Here is a 19,098-nt window from a genome sequence, read left to right on the forward strand (position 1 = left end):
AAAGGTCAAAGATGGTCTGGGGGCAGCCAGCCTGGATGGATCATGACCCCCAGGCTATAAAAACCATCTCCAGCAATCCCAGCAATTTCATAGGCCCACTGGCTTATCCATGTACCCTTGTTCTCTTCCTCATCCCAGTTCTGGTGCCAGTCTTTGTCACCCGAGACAGGGAAGCTTTTACCTACAGTTGGACCAGCCCTGGTCAAGGCAGATGGCAGGAGTTAGAAGTTGCTGTGCTGTCAGAGACTACTCAGCATCTGAAATCCCCAGGGAGGGAGTCCTCTGGTGGTCTAGTGGTTAGGACTCAGCACTTTCACCACTGAGGCCCAGGTTCAATCTTGGGTCTGGGAACTGAGATCCCACATCAAGCTGCTACACGTCATGGCCTAAATAGAAATAAATAAAATCCTCAGGGATCTCTGGGAAGCCTCACACCATTTGAGCTCTGCCCTTCCCTTTGCCCCTGGTCTTGGGCCCTTCTTAAATCTGGATTTGGCCTTAATTCCTGCCTGGCACCCTAATCCCTTGGGAACCTGAATGCCAACTAATACAGCCCACTTCGACAATATCACTCTCAAGGGAATGGACCCTGACCCTTAAATGAGCACTCTGCTCTGCTAAAATGAGCACTCCAGAGTTCCCGCTGTGGCCCAGAAGGTTAAGAACCCAACTAGGATCCATGAGGATGCAGGTTCGATCCCTGGCCTCATTCAGTGGCTTAAGGATCCGGCGTTACCGTGAACTGTGGTGTAGGTCACAGACGTGGCTCGGATCTGGCATTGCTGTGGCTGTGGCATAGGCTGGCATCTATAGCTCCAATTCGACCCCTAGCCTGGGAACCTCCATATGCCATGGGTGTGGCCCTAAAAAGACAAAAGAGGAATTAAAATGAGCACTGCAGAGAGGAAGGCCAGGGAGTTTCACTGAGGCCTGCAGTGTGCGGGGCCCTCACCCACAAGGTGCTGTACTTCCCATCTCATTGACCTAACCCATCTGACTACCTTACACGGTGATAAAGGTATCACCACTTTACAGATGAGAAAATTGAGGCTCAGAGAGGTTAACTAACATCACCAAAGCCACAGGTGGTAGAGGACCCTAGCCTGTGCTGCTGATGAGGATGCTGTGGGGTCACAATCATAATCACACCAGCGGCAGTGTTAACAAATGCAGGTGTGACTCTGGAAGAAAGAATGCCACCTCCACTTGACACAGCACAGACACCCAAACAGGGTCATCAGTGGGCTGAACTTCACTCAGCTGCTACTAACACTAACACCTAACTTAGCATATACTGCGTGCCGGGGACCTTGCTAAGCACGCAGCATGCATGATCACATTTGATTGTCACAGTACTAGAAGACAGGTGCTCTTATTATTCTCACTTTACAGATGGGGGACTAAGGCTCAGCAAGCTGAAACAAATTACCCAAAGGCACTACAGTAAGGGCCTGCCCCCAGCTGTTCCCACCTCCTCATTCCCAGAATGTCTGAGTTTTGTCCAGGTGCCCCCTTCTCTCCAACATGACTCAGGGAAGCAAAACCCAAGTGGATCTACTATGCTAAACCAATCAGAGTAATCTCTTTCATCATTCCAGTGATTAGTTTAAGAAGGAGCTCTGGCCAATAAAACACAAGGAAAGCCTGCTGGAGAGCTTCTGGGGAAAGTTTCCTTCCTGTAAAAGGAGATGCCCAATAAGAGATGGGCAACCCCCTTCTTCCACTAAACACTGTCATTTCTGAATGTGATGACTGGAACTACAGCAGCCTTCTCACCACCATGAGGCACTAGGACAAGGATTTCCTGAGAAGAGCCCCTAAAAAGGTGGAAAGGACCTGGGTTCTTATTATACAAGCCCCTGATGTCCTACTTTTTTTTTATTTTCACAAAGAGAATGTGACTTTACATTGCTCCTGCTCTAGACTCTAGATTGTTTGTGTCAAAGCCCAGAGCTTATATTCCTCTAAAGGTTCCTGCTGTGGCACAGTGGGTTAGGAATCCAACTTCAGCAGCTCAGATCACTGCAGAGGTGCAGGTTCGATCCCCAGCCAATAGGTTAAAGGATCCATCGTCGCCACAGCTGTGGCCTAGTTCGCAGCTGTGGCTTGGATTTAATCCCTGGCCCAGGAACTTCCATACACCATGGGTGTGGCCATTAAAAAAAAAAAGAAAATTAGATACCAAACTACTAAAATTGACTAAAATTAGATGTCTAACTACACAGACCCAGGAGGGTTCTGTTCCCTCAACCATGGACCTGCCTGCATCAATCCTAAGTAGAAAACACAGGCCAGTGCCCACCCTGGCCACCCAACCCTGACCCCAAACCCTGAAGGACAAGGATCCCAGCAGGGGCCTTCAGCAGACACCCCACAGTGGAAGGAGATCCTGGAGCCAGCCCCTGCCCCCTTGGGAAGCAAGTCTCATTTAATTCTCCCTTTCCACCGCCTTCCTCTGCTACTGCCCCATAAATCTACAGTTTATTAATCCTTTACATGAAGCAGTCGGTGTGGGATCCTGATTTACTCCCTGTTCATAAAACACTGAGAAATTAAAGGTGGAAATTACCCAGAAGGACACAGAGCCTCCAGTGGGGAGCCCCAGAGCAGTTCCTGGCCCAGAACCAGGCCAGCTCTGCCCTTCCCACCTTCGGAGCCCAGGATCCGGTGATGTCACTGCCTTGTCCTCCCCCAAGCCAAGAAGCCAGGGGCCCTTCCCTACGCTTACACACCTCTCGGCTCCTACTCTGCACAAAGCAAGAAAGGGAGGGCCACTGTCTCCCCAAAAACCCATTTCAGAATCACCCACTTTTTAAAGATTCTCTCTTTTTAAATCACTTTTGCTGCCCATGATGGGGAAGGGAAATCAAATTGGGGACTAAAAGTAGGGAGCTGATAAATCAATTCAAATGTCAAACTATGTCATAAATCCAGAGACATGACCAGGAGGGAAAATGGAAACTTTTCATGAAATGACTTCACCCACCCAGGCGTCTCAGTTGCCCAAGATCATCCTCATTTCTCACACCTCTGAGGGCACCTCAAGGCCACTTCACCCCAACACTCCCCGAGACCTTTCAGGTACCCAAGAACACTGACGGTCTCTAAAACCCAGCAGAGCCTAAGTCCCCTGTTGCAAGACATGTTTCCTTGAAAACTCCATCTTGTCCTTCTTTACTTTATCCCATCTTCTTGTCTTACTTTATCCCATCTTCCTTCTTGGAAAAACAGTCACAGTGCTGGTAAATGACTTAAGCTTAAGAGCAAAGACCTAAAGGCATAAATGACTTAAGCTTAAGTACTGTTATGTGCCTAGAGGTCAGAGTAAGAGCTTAACCCTTTACCACCTAAGTGGCTTTCTAAACAAACCCTGTATCATCCACCCATAGCCACTCCTCACTTAATCTCACAATAAAAGCAGTGTGGTTTCTTGAGGCAGGGTGCTCTTGGTCCCTGAGATCTGGAGTTCCCCGGCGCTCTTGGTCCCTGAGATCTGGAGTTCCCCGGCGCTCTTGGTCCCTGAGATCTGGAGTTCCCCGGTGCTCTTGGTCCCTGAGACCTTGAGTCCCGCGCTCTTGGTCCCTGAGACCTTGAGTCCCTGGCTCCCACCTTTACTTAAGATAAATGTCTCTGTGTCTTGTTTTATGTTAACTATTTTTCCTTAAGTTCCACAGCACCCGTTCTTCCCCATCCTGCTGAGCTGGCCCCGGCAGTCCCCCTAACAAAACCCTGCCTGAGTCTCAAGGCTGCCAAGGCTCTCACATCTCATAGCCAACCTCCCCCCCAAAAAAACTGGCTGCCAAACCCTCCTCTGCCCCAAAAGTCAGAGAGAGCCACAAGCAGACATCAGGGTTTCATATCAAGGACAAGGACTATCCTAGTTCAGGATAAGGACTTATCTTTAGCCTGAGTGCCAGGGACGGCACAAGGTACCGAGTCCCTGTTTGACCAGGGACTGTCGCTGTTCCAGTGGCTGTCACTGTGTTTTTGAAGTTATAAAACTGTCATAAGCAGAGTCCCAAGGGAGCAGAAACACAGGTCCCTCAGCCCAATGGAGGGAGGAGAGTTCAGGGAAGGCTTCCTGGAGGAGGCAGTGTCTGGGCTGAATTTTGAAAGACAAGTAAGAGTCAGCCATACTGAGGAAATAGGGAAGAGCGCTGCAGTCAGAAAACAGCATAAGCAAAGGCTCAGAGGTGTGATGCAGCACAGTGTGTGCTGGGGGAGGGAGACTGGAAACAGGTCCATGTTACCAAAGCATAAAGCAGGGGTGGATTATGGAAAGAGGCAGCTGGGCCTTGACTGCTGTACTAATGAGTTTTGACTTTATCCCAAGGGCAATGGGGAACCATTAAAAGGTTTCCGACAAGATAGGGACACGGTCCAGTTTGCCCTTCAGAACAATCCCTCTGCCTGGCATGGGGGAATGTGGACTGGGGGGAGAAAGGAGATAAGAAGCAAGGAGGGAGGCCACCCCCAGCAAGATGCAGATGGCTCAGGGCAACGCAGAGGGCTCCTGAATGAGGAGATGCTCTTCCTTCTGGGGCACAAGCCAAGTCTGCCCTCGATACTGTGGTCTGGATGGGACAAGGAAGAGTGAGGGAGCAGCCTGGGGAGGGCATGGGAAGGGCTGCACAAGAGGGAAGAAAAGCAGCTCAAATCCAGTCCTTTGGCCGGTGCAGGGTTCCCCATGAGCCTCTGCGCCCACCTGGCCACAGTGGCTGTTTGCAGGCAGCCTCCCCCTCACCCCAAAGCACCCCAGCCCCACCCCCACCCCCACCCACCTCTGCTCAGCCTCCAGCTCCTCTTCCTGCCCTAGGCTGGGAAAGAGGCTCTACCTGGCCAGGTCCATTTCCTCCAGAGAAGAACAGAGAGGCAGAGCGTGGAGCCAAGATGGACAGCCCACCCCACCCCATCACCTACAGCCCCCGGAAAGACTGGACTGTGGTCCCCACCATCTCATATGCAATTCTTACTCTGGAATAAGTTCATCTTCATCTCCATCCTTATTCTGAAGGCCCCTCCATGTGCTGGGCACGGACCACACACTACCCACCACCTGGCGCCCCTTCTCTTGTGCACTGACAGCACTACTCAGATGCCCCCGGCCAGCAGGATCCTGCACCTGCGTGCTGACCCCCCTTACGCCTGGGTGTTGAATCTGTCCATTTCCACCACATGCAGTGCCTCGAGGACGGGAACCATGTTTCCTTTATCCCCAAGGCCAGGGCCACTCAAAGCCTGGTGGAAGAAACTCCCCAGGTGGACTTTGCAATAGGGTCTCCTTCTCATGGAGCCCAGTCTGCCCAGAGAAGGTGTGTTTCCTGACGACAGGAGGTCCAACACCTTGTCTCCTTCCAGATCACTCTCTCCGCCAAAAAAGACCACCTCGCTGCCTTCAAAAGTGACATTCTCGCCTTTCACCCCCCAAAAAAGGAAAGCAGCAAGCGTGTCTTCAGTGCCTAATGTGTACCTTTATCTCTAAGTCTCAAATCATCCTGCAGGGTAGCAACTGTTGCTGCCATTTTACAGGTTAAGAAACTAAGACTTAGGAGTTCCTGCTGTGGGGCAGGGGGTTAAGGATCCAGCATTGACTCTGCAGTGGCTCAGGTGGCTGCTGAGGCACAGTTTCGATCCCCTGCCCCACACAATGGGTTAAGGATCCGGCATTGCTGCACCTGTGGCATAGATCGAAGCTGTGGCTTGGGTTCGATCCCTGGCCCGGGGAACTTCTATGTGCCATGGGTGCAGCTGAAAAAAAAGAGGGAGAGAGAAACTAAGACTTAGAGAAGTCAAGCCACTTGCTCGAGTCACAAAGCTCACAGTCCAAGCAGTCCACCAACATGCAGAGAGGCCCAATGGTGACCTTGAGTCGCATCACCTCTCTGGCCTCAGTTTTCTCATCTGAAGAGTGGGGTAACAGGAAGCCTCCCCACCCCCACCAGGTGGTTTGAGAGAACAGAATGAGACAATCCATGAAGAAGCTGGTACGTGGTCCCTCCCATAAGCAGCCATCCTCCTGCTTGGCTCAATGCTGTCTGGAGGGCAGGCTGCCCTCTCAGAGCTTCCTGCCCCCATCGACTCTGCCACCCCTTCCTGGGGAGGGTAGGGAGAGGCACACTCCTGCATGATAAGTGAACCGATAAACCAATCTTTTTGTCTGAATGGGTATAAATTACAGCAGGAAGCTTTTTGGGTTGGTGTCTTCCGTGGCATTAGAAGTATCATTAATTATGTATTAAGTGTTTGAAGGGAAAAGACATCAGTAGCCTATAGGATGTATTTGCATAGTAATAGAGGATTGAATAGATGCAATATCTATATTGAGGGCTACTGGGATTCAGGTCCCGGCTTCCCAGTGGTGGTAAATTACAGCCACAAAAATCTCTGTGATAGTAAATAATGGCGTCCCAATTGCTGAAGGAACTCGGGGTGCTTGCTGATGAGAAGTGGGCAGCCACCCGGCAAGGCTGGAGGGAAAGCAGGACAGGGCCCCACATCCCTGCTGCAGGGGGTCTAGTTTTCCCAGTGGGTGATCCCTCCCCCCCAACTGAGCCTTGAGCTGGGCCATAAACACCTTCTCAACTCAGTCTGCAGATGCTCCAGAGAAAGGCTGGAAGCTGCTTCCTAAACCTGGATTTTGCTAAAGGCTCTTCTGCAATTCCCTCTGGGAGTTAGATGCTGGAGTAAAAAGAAAATGCATGTGTTGCTTTTCAAACGGCAAGGGTGTGTGTCCATTTTTAATGAGGAGATAGGGAGGGTTGGAGGAGAGCTTACTCCCACTCCTAGGGAGATAAAGGCCACCAAAAGTCCTGTAGTCTGGAGCCCAGGTGTGCTGCCCAGAGGCATCAGGGACATGATCCCTCAAAAGCAGTGAGCAGCAGTGACAATAACAGGCAACTGTGTGCCAGGCCAAGTCTAAGTGCACTGCATGGATTAACTCAATCTCAAAGCAGCTCTGCACAGCAGGTGCTATCATATAGGTAAGGAAACTGAGGCACAGAAAGAGCTCCCCTATACATACTAGGAGTGGCCCCCTACCTCATCTCCTTCCTGACTTTTTTTTTTTTAAGGCTTCACCTGCATCATATGGAAGTTCCCAGGCTAGGGGTCACATCAGATCTTCGGCTGCTGGCTTACATCACAGCCACGGCAACACTGGATCCAAGCCACATCTGCAACCTACACCACAGCTCACAGCAACGCCAGATCCTTAACCTACTGAGCGAGGCCAGGGATCAAACCCGTATCCTCAGAGGTACTAGTTGAGTTTGTAACCCACTGAGCCACAACAGGAACTCCCACCTCCTTCATGCTTTTACTTAAATGTCACCTTTTTATCAAGACCTTCCCTAACCACTCTGTTTAAAACTATAATCCCATTCCCCACTCCATCACTCCCTTGTCACCATTCCTATTTTCTTCCCACATTACTTGTCACCTTCAGATATGCTTTATCATCTACTAACTTATTCTGTTTCTAGGCTGGCAGCCTTGCCTAGAATGGAAGCTCCACAAGGGCAGAGATTCCAGTCTGCTCATCTTGTATCATTCACTGCTGTGTCCCCAACAGCTAGAACAGGGCCCGACATATACTAACCGCTCTGTAAATACTTGTTAAATGAGTAGAGGTTGAGTCACCTGCCCAAGGTCACCCAGCTCTTAAATGGCAGAGCTGAGGTTCAAAGCCATGCACTCTGGTCCCTGACCCAATGCTCTAAATCACCGCCCCTCACCCAGGAAGGATTTCTTCCTAATCAGGACACATCACGGGTATTATAGAAGGACCAACCTCACCACTGCTGAATGAAACTCATGGGCATAGTGATCTCTGAGCTTTTGATGTTCCCCTGAACTGAGTTGGGAATGCCAGGGCTGCTGGTAGCAGCCCCCAGCTGACTTTGTGTGGGCAAAGACAGGCAGACTTGAAAACAGACCCTCTGCAAATAAGCCGTGTGTTGTGGATGCTTTTGCCCCACCCCACCCCACGATTCATACATTCATACGTTGCAGCCCTAACCCCAGTGTGGTTGTATTTGGAGTAAGGAAGTAATTAAGGTCAAGTGAGGTCATAAGGGTGGGGCCCTGATCCAACAGGATTAGCAACGTTATAAGAGTCACCAGAAAGCACTCAGCAAAGCCATGTGAGCACACAGCAAGAACGCAGCTGTCTGAAAGCCAGGAAGAGAGTTCTCACCATTACACAAATTGGCCAGGATCTTGATCTTGGACTTCCAGCCTCCAGAACTTTGAGAAGATGAATTTCTGTTGTTTAAGCCACCCAGCCTATGCTACTGTGTTAGAGCAGTATGAGCAGACTAATGTACTCTGCCATTGCTAAGTACTGATGGCTCCCCACCACCTTCAGGTAAGGTTCAGACTCCAGCAGCTGGTGCCAATTGTGATTAATTGACTAATGGTGGCTGAACCAGGCCCCTCTTAGGTGCCTTCCCAGATCTGCTCTGCCCCACTTGCCTCCCAGACCATCCGTCAGCTACTTTCTCAATGGAGAGCCAGTCCACCACCATTACATCTCATCTAACATCACTGCTGTCTCAGCCTCCTCTGGGGTGAGGCTCTGGCACAGTCTGCCCTGCACCCAACACAGGAGCCATAGCAGCTCCAGTGCCCAGGTTCAGTTCACCTGGTGCTGGATTGTTCTCACTTCTGGACTCGGCTAAGGCCCCATACCACAGGCAATGGGACCCAGGAGTTCAGGGAAGTTAATGCCCCAAGGGAAAAACGTGGACCAATGAGAGCCCGAGATGCTGACAGATTCTGTCCCTTCCACCCCAGGTACACGGTTTTGAGTCATGCTGGTTCCATTCAGCTTAACGACAGACATCTCTCATGAGGAAGCAACCAGCTTTCTTTCCTCACTTCCTCACAAAGCTGTGGCTGATTAGACATTTTCTTTTCCTCCTTCGTCGCTTCACTTCCCTTTCCCTCTCACTCTCCTCGCCCTGGAACTGCACCCTTACCAGAAAAGCACAAGCAAATTTTGCCTCAAACGCTGTTTTCTGGAGCTCCCATAGTGGCTCAGTGGATGAAGAACCTAACTAGCATCCATGAGGGTTCAGGTTTGATCCCTGGCCTTGCTCAGTGGGTTAAGGATCCGGCATCCCCATGAGCTGCGGTGTAGGTCGCAGGTGTGGCTCAGATCCTGCATTGCTGTGGCTGTGGCACAGGCCAGCAGCTACAGCTCCAATTCGATCCCTAGCCTGGCAATTTGATCCATATGCTGTGGGTATGGCCCTTAAAAGAAAAAAAAAAAAGGGAACCCAGGATCTACTCAGCCAGGGATAGCCCTTGGTGCCTAGCAGGGCCTTACTCAGAGTAAAAACCCAAAGAGAAAATGAAGTATTGACTTTGAGAAGGAAACAAGATACTGCCAACCCTTTGATGGGGGAATGAAGACCCCAATTCTTGGAGACACAAAGAATGCTTCCACCCATGGGAAGGTGAAAGCAGCCCAGGCTCCATGGGGACTTGACTTCCTGAAAGACACTGAAGGGAGTCAAGCCTGTCGCTAGTCTGACAAGCATGTGATGAACAATTTATACTAGGGTGTAAAAGACATTCCATGGAAACTGTTTTCTAATGGAGCCCATGAGGACTGGTGATGCTAACTCTTATTGAGTCTTTATTAATTTCCAGGCGCTAAGCTAACCCTCTACCTAACTGTTCATTTAATCATCACGACAACCCTCTGTACTGTTATTAGTATGAAATACTATTATTACTGCCCCTTTCACAGATGAGAAAATGGGAGCTCACACAAGTTAAGTAACATGCCAGAAACCACAGTGCTAGGACTCAACCTGCATCCAAAGAGAGAATGTTCAGCACAGTGAAGGCCCGTAAGGAAGATACTTTGGGAACACAGCCCTCCTCAGGAAGATTTTCAGCTTGGTGTTTTCTGTGGCTTTAGAAGTATCATTAATTAAGCACCAGGTAGGGATCTAATGTACAACATGATAAATATCATTAACACTGCTATGTGTTATAGATGAAAGTTGTTGAGCGTAGTCAATCCTGAGAGTTCTCATCACAAGAAAAAAAAAAAAAAAAAACTTTTTCCTGTCTCTTTAATTTTGTGCCTATATGAGAATGATGGATGTTTTCTAAACTTATTGTGATAATCACTTCATGATGTATGTCAATCAAGTCATTATGCTATATACCTCACACTTACACAGTGCCATATGTCGACTATATCTTAGTAAAACTGGAAGAAAAAAAATAAATGAAATTATGTATTAGGTGTTTGTGTCTTTTTCTTTTTTTTATTCTTTTAAGGCTGCATCCTCAGCCTATGGCATACGACACAGCCACAGCAACAGGGAATCCAAGCCGTATCTGCAACCAACACTGCAGTTCATGGCAACGCCAGATCCTTAACCCACTGAGTGAGGCCAGGTATCGAACCCACATCCTCACAGACGCTGTAGAGTTCTTAACCTGCTGAACCACAATGGGAACTCTTAGATGTTTAAAAAGAAAAAAACATCCTTTGCTCCTTTGTCTTCCTCAAGGCCAGCCCCGGCCTCAAGGTCCTACCCCAAACAGAGACAGGTAAAAAGGGGCCAAAACATCCGAGGTGGCCCTTGCTCTTCACCCCCAGAGCGGTGAGTCAGTGGGGGCTTGAGAAGCAGGCAACAGGGCACAGTTGAAGTGTATCTGTCTCTGGCTCTGGTGTGACATAGTTGGCTCTGGTCAGGAGCAGCTACCTGTGGAACAAGCAAGTGTTCTCATCTCAACTGCTCCTCCCAGGGCCCCAGGGCCTCTACCCTCCAACCAAACCCTCTGCTCAATGGCAGGCAAAGCAGAGGTTTCCATTTTCATCCTCCCCCAGCCCCCCAGTTCTGAGAAGAAATTCTGGACAGGAAAGAACAAAAGAAAAAGCAGCAATTCTTAATATAATGACCCTCAGGAAGAGCAACTCCATTTTACCTTGAAAACTGCAGAACTGAAAGCAGAGTCTATGTAGACAAAGCAAATGATATGCATGTAATATGCAAATGATATGAATGTAAAATGCAAATGATCAGGGCTAGCCTGGGCTGAGGCGCCCAGCAGCCTCTAGAGGGAGGTAGAGGAAAGCGGACCCAAGGAGGTTAGGTCCTGGATCGGCAACTGGGTGTTTTGGGTGGGAGCACCCTAAAAGGGACCTCATCCAAGGCACTGTGAACCTTCCCAACCCCATGGAATCTTCCAGTCCCACCAGCATTTCACTACATACACGTGCACACACATTCACACTGTCGTTGTCACCATACCCACACACACATTAAAGCACACATACTCACACACACACACACACACACACACACACAGAATCATGCTGTCCCGAAACACTGACACACAGACACAGGCCATTCACAAAGACACACAGACTCACATACACACCCACTCCATCACACACTTGAATACACGCACACACACACAGATGAAAGCAGAAACATCCACAGACACACACACACAGAAACACACCAACACGGACACAAACACAGGCCCATGCTGTCCCAGTGCAGCCGGTCTGATAAATCTATCTGGAAAAGAAAGAAATCCAGATGTACTAAAAATCTACTTTGTGCCAGGCATCGTGCAGGAACAAAGCAAGGTGAAGAAGTCGGGGGGGTGAATATTGCTAATACTTACGGACAAGGCAAAGGAGGCCCAAAGGTGAGAAAATAGGCCCCAGCTTACCCAGAAAGCAGCAAGAAGGTGAGAGACCCAGCTTTGCAGGGTACCACGATGCCACGCCATTCCCCCGTGCCCAGCAGAGCCTTCCCCGTGCACAGTGGGACGGACATCACTGCCAGCTCCTTTCTCCTCCCCCTCGTGCCCCACCCTCTCCAGCCAGCTGTTAACTTCAGGCTTCCTCGAAGCCACTCCAGCCCTTCTCCCTGCAGCCCTCTCATCACTTTGGCTGGGGTGTGCTCTGTGATGCAACCCCACATTAATTCTGACCTTTGTATAATCTAATTGGGAAATCTGCTGGAGGAGGAAGGGAATTGTTTCTTTCAACCCAAATGGGATTCAAGACTGGATGATCAGTTGCTACCTGTCCCTGGGTGAATGCTCACACTAGAAAAATGACTCTTTCCTCCAAAGTATACAACCTTTAAAAGCCACCCCGTCTACCCCTTCCTCCACACACACACACACACACACGCACACACGTGCACACGCTCACAAAGAAATGTGCCTTTTAGGGAAAAGAATGAATAAGATACCTCGATCTTTGCCATTAAGTCACTGTGACACTTTAGGCAAGTCACCCACCAACCCAGGGTCTCTGTTTCCTCAGTGGTCTCACATGAGACAAGCTGATTCCCAAGGCCCTTCCTCTCTCCAACGTCTCACCTTCCGTCTCCCTGGGAGCCCAAGAGCCTGAGGCCAGCAGTTGCTCTCCCCAGGACTGTCCACCGATCTTGGGGACCCGCTCCTAATGCTGGGATCCGACAGGAGCTAAGGCCTGGGCCCAGTCTGGGAAGGACAAAGTCAGCCACAGCCACAAATCTATAAAGTCAAGATTCACCCATCACCCCCAGGCTTCTGGCCTGCTGACCTGAGACACTCTATGTCCCCCTGGTCGCCTCGAGGTTTAGAAGAAAGGTCAGCAGAGAGCAGGGAACTCTAAGATCTAGTAAGGCCGTGATTACCCATGCAAGCTAGAAAGGTTGCAAAATGCCATATTGATGGTTTTGAGTGTATTTTAGGGCCTCAGATTCTTTCCAAATTAATATTCATGGGGATAGGCATGCCATTTATTTGCATATGCAGATTGTTGCTCATCCACTGCAGGATAAAAAAGTTTGGGGGTGTTTTTATTTATTGTATTTATTTTAAGCTAGGATGATAAACCAGTTAAGTCAGGCAGGGAAGGACAGCTTCCAAGGGCAGGAATGGGTTTTAAATAATTTCTGCTCTGAGGAAAGGTGGATCCTGGATACACAGGGGTGAGTCACTCTGACCCTGACCAGCAGAATCAATTCCAGGACAGCTCTTCCAAGGTCATCCCATTAAGCCAATAGCTCAGGAAGCCTGGCCACATCCAGTGGCCCACACAAGCCTCTGGAAAACCAAGCCCACCACTGTCACTCAAGGTCATGGCTGAGAGGTAGGCACAAGTCTGGGGTGTGGTTTTAGTATATGTGCTACCGAAGCGAGCGCTGGGGTGCTACTTTAAGTGAGTCACTTGAGCCCCTGTTTCAGAGGATGCTAACCAGCTTTGCCAAGATGTTGTAAAATACACACCAGAGAGTCACGGCGATGGATGATGGATGGTAGTGATGGTCACACAACATTACAAAGTACTTAATACCAGTGAACTGTACACTTCAAAATGGTTAAGATGATAAATTTTATTCTATGCTTATTTTACCACAATAAAAATAAAATTTAAAAAAGAACACAAGGGGGAGGTAGTGGGACGGACTGGGAATTTGGGGTTAATAGATGCAAACTATTGCCTTTGGAATGGATAAGCAATGAGATCAGGCTGTATAGCACTGGGAACTACGTCTAGTCACTTATGATGGAGCACGGTCATGTGAAAAAAAGAACGTATATATGTATGTGTGACTGGGTCACCTTGCTGTACAGTAGAAAATTGACAGAACACTGTAAACCAGCTATGATGGAAAAAATAAAAATCATTAAAAGGAACACAAAAACCTGAAAATATATGCAGCCAAAAAATGCTTGCTGAAGTGTGAAGCCCTAATAAAGGCTGTTAAGGCATCTTCTCTCCTGGGGTAACTGGCATCCACCCATCCCAGGCCCCTTCAGGGAAGACTCCACCTGCCGCCACAGCCATTCAAAGCCAACTGAAGATCTGAGAACCATTATTCTGCTTTTTATCAGCTTTGCTTCTCTTTTCTGCACCAAATAACATCCTAATTACTCCACCAGAAAGCTATGAGTCCACTGTGAGAACCCAGAGGTTCCCACATTACTCCAAAGTACTTTTACCCTGATCACTCAAAGCACTCTGAAGCCTGGTAAGGGGCCACAGGGAGGGAGGCAGTGAAGCCCGGTGGGAAGTTCAGGGGCTCTGAGTCATGCAGAACTGGCTGGCATCCAGACGCTGCCAGTGTCCAATGGGACCTTGACTGTTCAATCTCTCTGAGCCTCGACCTTCTCATCTGTAAGATGGGGCTAATACTATTCTACCTATTTCTTGAGATAATGGTGAAGAAGAGGTTCTAACCGTGGTTTCTATTATTAGGATCTCAGAACAGTGAGCTGCACTTCCAGCATTAACTCTTTCAGACCACTAGGGACGCTGTCTTGGCACACTTAACAGTTGTTCTCAAGTACCGAAGTACTGGTGTTGTGTTCATTTCAGTGACCAAGCAGTCACACTCAGTCTCAAGGCCCGGCTTTGCATCATTGTCTGCTGCTGCACTAAAATTAAGTAGGGATCTTTTAACTGTTGTGGGCTTATGAGAAAAAAGGACCACCTAACACATAAATGCTTTTGTGCCAAGGGCTGGCCAGATGACCCTTCAGCATGTCGTAGGAATAAAAATTCCAGCTAAGAAAAGCAGGAGGAGAGTTGAGTCTCCATAGGGCACATGGTGGAGGGAGCAACCAAAACCATGATCTTGTATCAAGGGCTGATTCAGTCTTAGCACGACAGCCTCTATCACGTTAAGTCAGTATTATTAATCTAAATGTTATTGGCTTTGGCTTTGTAGTGTGCATTTTAATTTATAAACTTGTCTGGGCTCTAAGGTTATGTATGAGTTATAAGCTTAAGTTGTTTATGCCTTATTTTATATATACATTTTTTAATATTACTATGTTAACAATTTAAAACAATGTCGAAGGTCTGTGGGAGGTATTCTCCCCCTTTAAAATGGAATCATCTGTACATTTCTCAAGTTTTAAAACTAATGGCCTAAAATTAATGCAGAGACCAACATTGGGGAGTAGCTAGAGTCCCTAAAAATCAGGGGTTTTGTTATTTTCTTCTACCGTGGATGAGAAGAGGGGAGGTTTGGCTGAGAAGAAACTGCGATAGGTGAAGGTTAAGGGATCTGCCCAAGGTCATTCATAGGTCAGTCTCCACACTCAGGATTCCTACCTTGGCTGTCAGGGAGGTCTCTGGAATCTTGAGTGAATTCCTTCCTCCTCTGCTCCTGAAACATCTTATTCCACTTTCACTGAACAATACAAGCTAATAAGGAGCCCAAGCGATCTTGGCTTTCTCTGCATCTCAACTCCTCTCCCTCCCCTGCTCAGAGCCAAAACTGCATCCAAGACCTGAGGAAAGGTGGATTCCTCCCTCTCCTAGCTCCAGGCAGAGGCTCGCAGAGGCTCCCAGCTCAAAGTCTCCAAGGATGTCCAGAATAGATTTCCCATCTATCATGAAGGGACAATGGGCACAGTGTGAAGACAGTTCCACCCACAGATCTCCACAGAGCCCACCCCTTGCTCACCTCGGACACCAGCATCTTCCGGAAAGAGTTGTGGTAAATGTCAGAGTTTTAAACGTTCCCAAACACACAAAAGAGGATCTGAGTCTCGTCAGAGACAACAGGTGGAAGGAGGCAGGGGGACACGGCAAATGGGGAGAAGAGACTGGGAGAACAGGGCACCCACAGGTCAAGAGAACGTCAGGAAGATGTACGAAATCGAGTGCAGAGGGAAGAACTCGACTTTGCCTCCCTCTGCCTCCCGCTGCAGAGCGAGCCTGGCAAGCCACTTAACCTCTCCAGCCTCCACTTCCTCATCTGTAAAATGACAATAATCCTGACCTCACAGGGTGGTTACAAGGCTGGGTTAAAACAGTTTCTAAAAATCACCTAGAGTAGTGTCTGGCATACAGCAGACAGGCATTCATCAAATTGAGTCCCTTCTCCGAATTGGGGTTAAGGAAAAAAGGGTGAAGATTAATTGATTTTTAGGTAAATAACCTTATTTCCCTATTTCTGTGATTTATTAATTCAATAAATACTCACTGAAGTGCTACGTGCTGGATACAAAGAAGGATCCACTCCGACCCCATCTCGGACCTCGATGGCCTTACATCCAATTGGGAAGACAAGGAACTTTCCAACAAAATGCTGAACAATGACCTGCGAGTGCATTATTAAGTACCGAATTTGTGCTGTAGGCAATAATTGCTACAGAAGTTCAGGGGAAGGAAAGATCGATGCTTCGAGATCACGATGGGCTCTGGTGGTCAGGGAAGGTCTAATGAGGATGCAGCTCTAACACTGGCCCTGAAGGAAAGGGTGATTTGACTTTGAAGCACAGTCAGACATGGTGGTGAGTCCTGGCAGGTGATGATAGGGAGATAGGACACAGGCAGGTTGCAGAGTCAAAGAGACTCCAATGTCTTTTGGAGGAGTTTGGGCTTCATCCAGTGAGTAGTACTATGGGGGAAAATGTAAGGTAACCGTGGATGTAAATAATGTTTTAGGATGACTTGAAGAAGGGAGATAAAAGAGGCCAGGAAATGGCACCTCAAGCAACATAATGCGTCTGCAGCACAGATTCGGGAATCATTGCCACCTCTGCACTAGAATGACAGGGAATCCTATCTGTGGAGCCCCACACACTGTGCCTATGTCCCCGTGACCCCCAGGCACTTTGCCCTGGGGCCGAGGTCAGAGCAGGAGGCCAGTGCCATCATGAAGCACAAGGTGGAAAGAATAGGAACAATGGGGAGGGCTTGGGCCAGAAAAGAGGACCTTTGTGGTTTTTTTGGGTTTTTTGTTTTTTGTCTTTTTGCCTTTTCTAGGGCCGCTCCCTCGGCATGTGGAGGTCCCCAGGCTAGGGGTCCAATCTGAGCTGTAGCCACTGGCCTACGCCACAGCCACAGCAAAGCGGAATCTGAGCCACATCTGCGACCTATACCACAGCTCACAGCAACACAGGATCCTTAACTCACTGAGCAAGGCCAGGGATCAAACCGGCAGCCTCATGGTTCCTAGTCGGATTCATTAACCACTGAGCCACGACGGGAACTCCCAGAAAGGAGGACTTATATTCAAGAAACATAATGAAGACAAAAGAAAGTTGGTACTTGAATACTGGACATAGAAGGAGAAGGCCAGCATCAAAAGTGTGGCTAAGGTTTTGAACGCAAGCATCTGGGAAGATGGAGCCGCCAACAAGAAGAATGAGGAATCCAGAAGGGCAGATGGCTTAAGCGACAGGAAGACATTAGATTTCATTTTAGGCGTATATATTTTATGATGGCAGCCAGACATCATCATGCTCATCATCATAAGGATAATAATATCTAATCAGCAATGGAAATGTAGTATGAAAAGGTGATTGATTGATGACTGGGTCATCCAGAAGTGGAAACGAGGAATCCAAGACTGCCAATGAAGCCACCACAACTACAACAGACTGTGTTTGAACTGTAAGAGACATAAAAGATCTCAGAGTTCCCTGTGGCACAGCAGGTTAAGGATCTGGCATTGTCACCGCAAGGGCTAAGTCACCACTGTGGTGAGGGTTCCATCCCTGGCCCAGGAACATCCACATACTATGGGGCACAGCCAAAACAAACAAGAGATATCATTTTAACCAACGGTCCCATTTTACAGCTGAGAAAAGAAAAACAAGAGGCAGCAAGATAGGCAGAAGGAGCTCATAATCCATCCATACCAAGATGCTGGAATTCCAGTATGCGCTATGAACCACTTTCTCCAGGAAGTCTTCCCTAACTACTGTGGCTCCCACTGATGTCATGCTCCTCCTCCCATGGTCGGTCTGAAAGTCATAATCATTTATTTACTCTCTGGTTCTGTTCTCTGACTGTTTGATAGTCTACATGGTCTAGTCCTCACATGTCTCTTGCACTAGACTATAATTCTTTGATGTCAAAGAGCAAATCTTCAAATAATCTACTTCTTCTTATAAGTGTAATTTTTGAGTTATTTCAGATTTATCTTCCCAATAAATCCCCATTGAACAGAGGATTAAACTGAGGCACAAAGACGTGAAATACTGTGCTCAAAGTCACAGGGCTAAAAAGGAGTAGAGAGAATTCAAACCTAGGTCTTAAACTCTATAGCAGGTAAAGTTGGTTGCTCCTTTCTTCTTCACAAAAGCATCCTAATTTTTTTTTCCTTTCTGAGGCTCAACTCACAAATCAAGATTATTCTAGGCCAATTATGATGTGGTCTCCTTCCCTTGCCTGTGGTTGGCTTATGCATGGACATGTGACTCACAATTCCAGCTGATGTGACACGAGGGAAAGTCTATTGAGGGGCTTCTGGTAAAGGCTCCCCTCCTGCGTTTTCTGCCTCTGCACATTATCATAAGAGTGTCATACCTGGAAGAGTTACAGCCATCTTGGGACCTTGAGACTAAGGAAAGATGAAAAGGATCTAGAACTTTGATGATGCTATTGAACCACTGAAAGAACTAAGCTTGGGGCAGATAGCCCACACCTGTTGTAGTGGGAGGTACTAAGTTCCTTATTGTTTCAGCCAGTTGAGTTCAGGTTTTCTGCTGCTTGCAGCCCTGACTGATACCCACTCCAATCAAGGGACCCACTCCAATCAAGGGCTGTTGTCACTACTGGTATCTGAGCCAAGCATTATAGGAGATATACAAGTAAAAGTCCTGGTCCCTGACCTCATTGTGCCTTTCCCAAGATTGGACATTCAGTAAGTGTTCTATATATATCTATATACAGTCTATGCATATGTTTTCTCTCTCTCTAAATATATATGTGTGTGTGTGTACATGTGTATATATATGTATATATGTGTGTGTGTATATATATATATAGTTTTTTCAGGGCTGCACCCGCAGTATATGGAAGTTCCCAGACCAAGGGTCAAATCAGAGCCATAGCTGCCGGCCACAGCCACAGCCACAGCCACAGCCACGCCAGATCCAAGCCACATCCATGACGTACACCACAGCTTGCAGCAACGCTGGATCCTTAACCCACTGAGGGAGGCCAGGGATTGAACCTGCATCCTCATGGACACTAGTCATGTTCTTAATCCCCTGAGCCACAATGGGAACTCCCATTTAATCTATATTTGATGCATTGATTCTCCCTTTTGTCACCATTAACAGGGCCTATATTCCCGGAAGGCATCTTTCTTCCCTTTA

General features: G+C 48.2%; 1 protein-coding gene across 16 annotated transcripts in view; it reads right to left on the bottom strand.

Moving 5' to 3' along the window:
- MEGF11 (multiple EGF like domains 11) overlaps nucleotides 1-19,098 on the bottom strand; it is a 380,511-nt gene that overhangs the window by 356,404 nt on the left and 5,009 nt on the right. The gene's annotated exons all lie outside the window — the stretch shown is intronic.

The sequence above is a fragment of the Sus scrofa genome, chromosome 1 (assembly GCF_000003025.6).
Source record: "Sus scrofa isolate TJ Tabasco breed Duroc chromosome 1, Sscrofa11.1, whole genome shotgun sequence".
NCBI lineage: Eukaryota > Metazoa > Chordata > Mammalia > Artiodactyla > Suidae > Sus > Sus scrofa.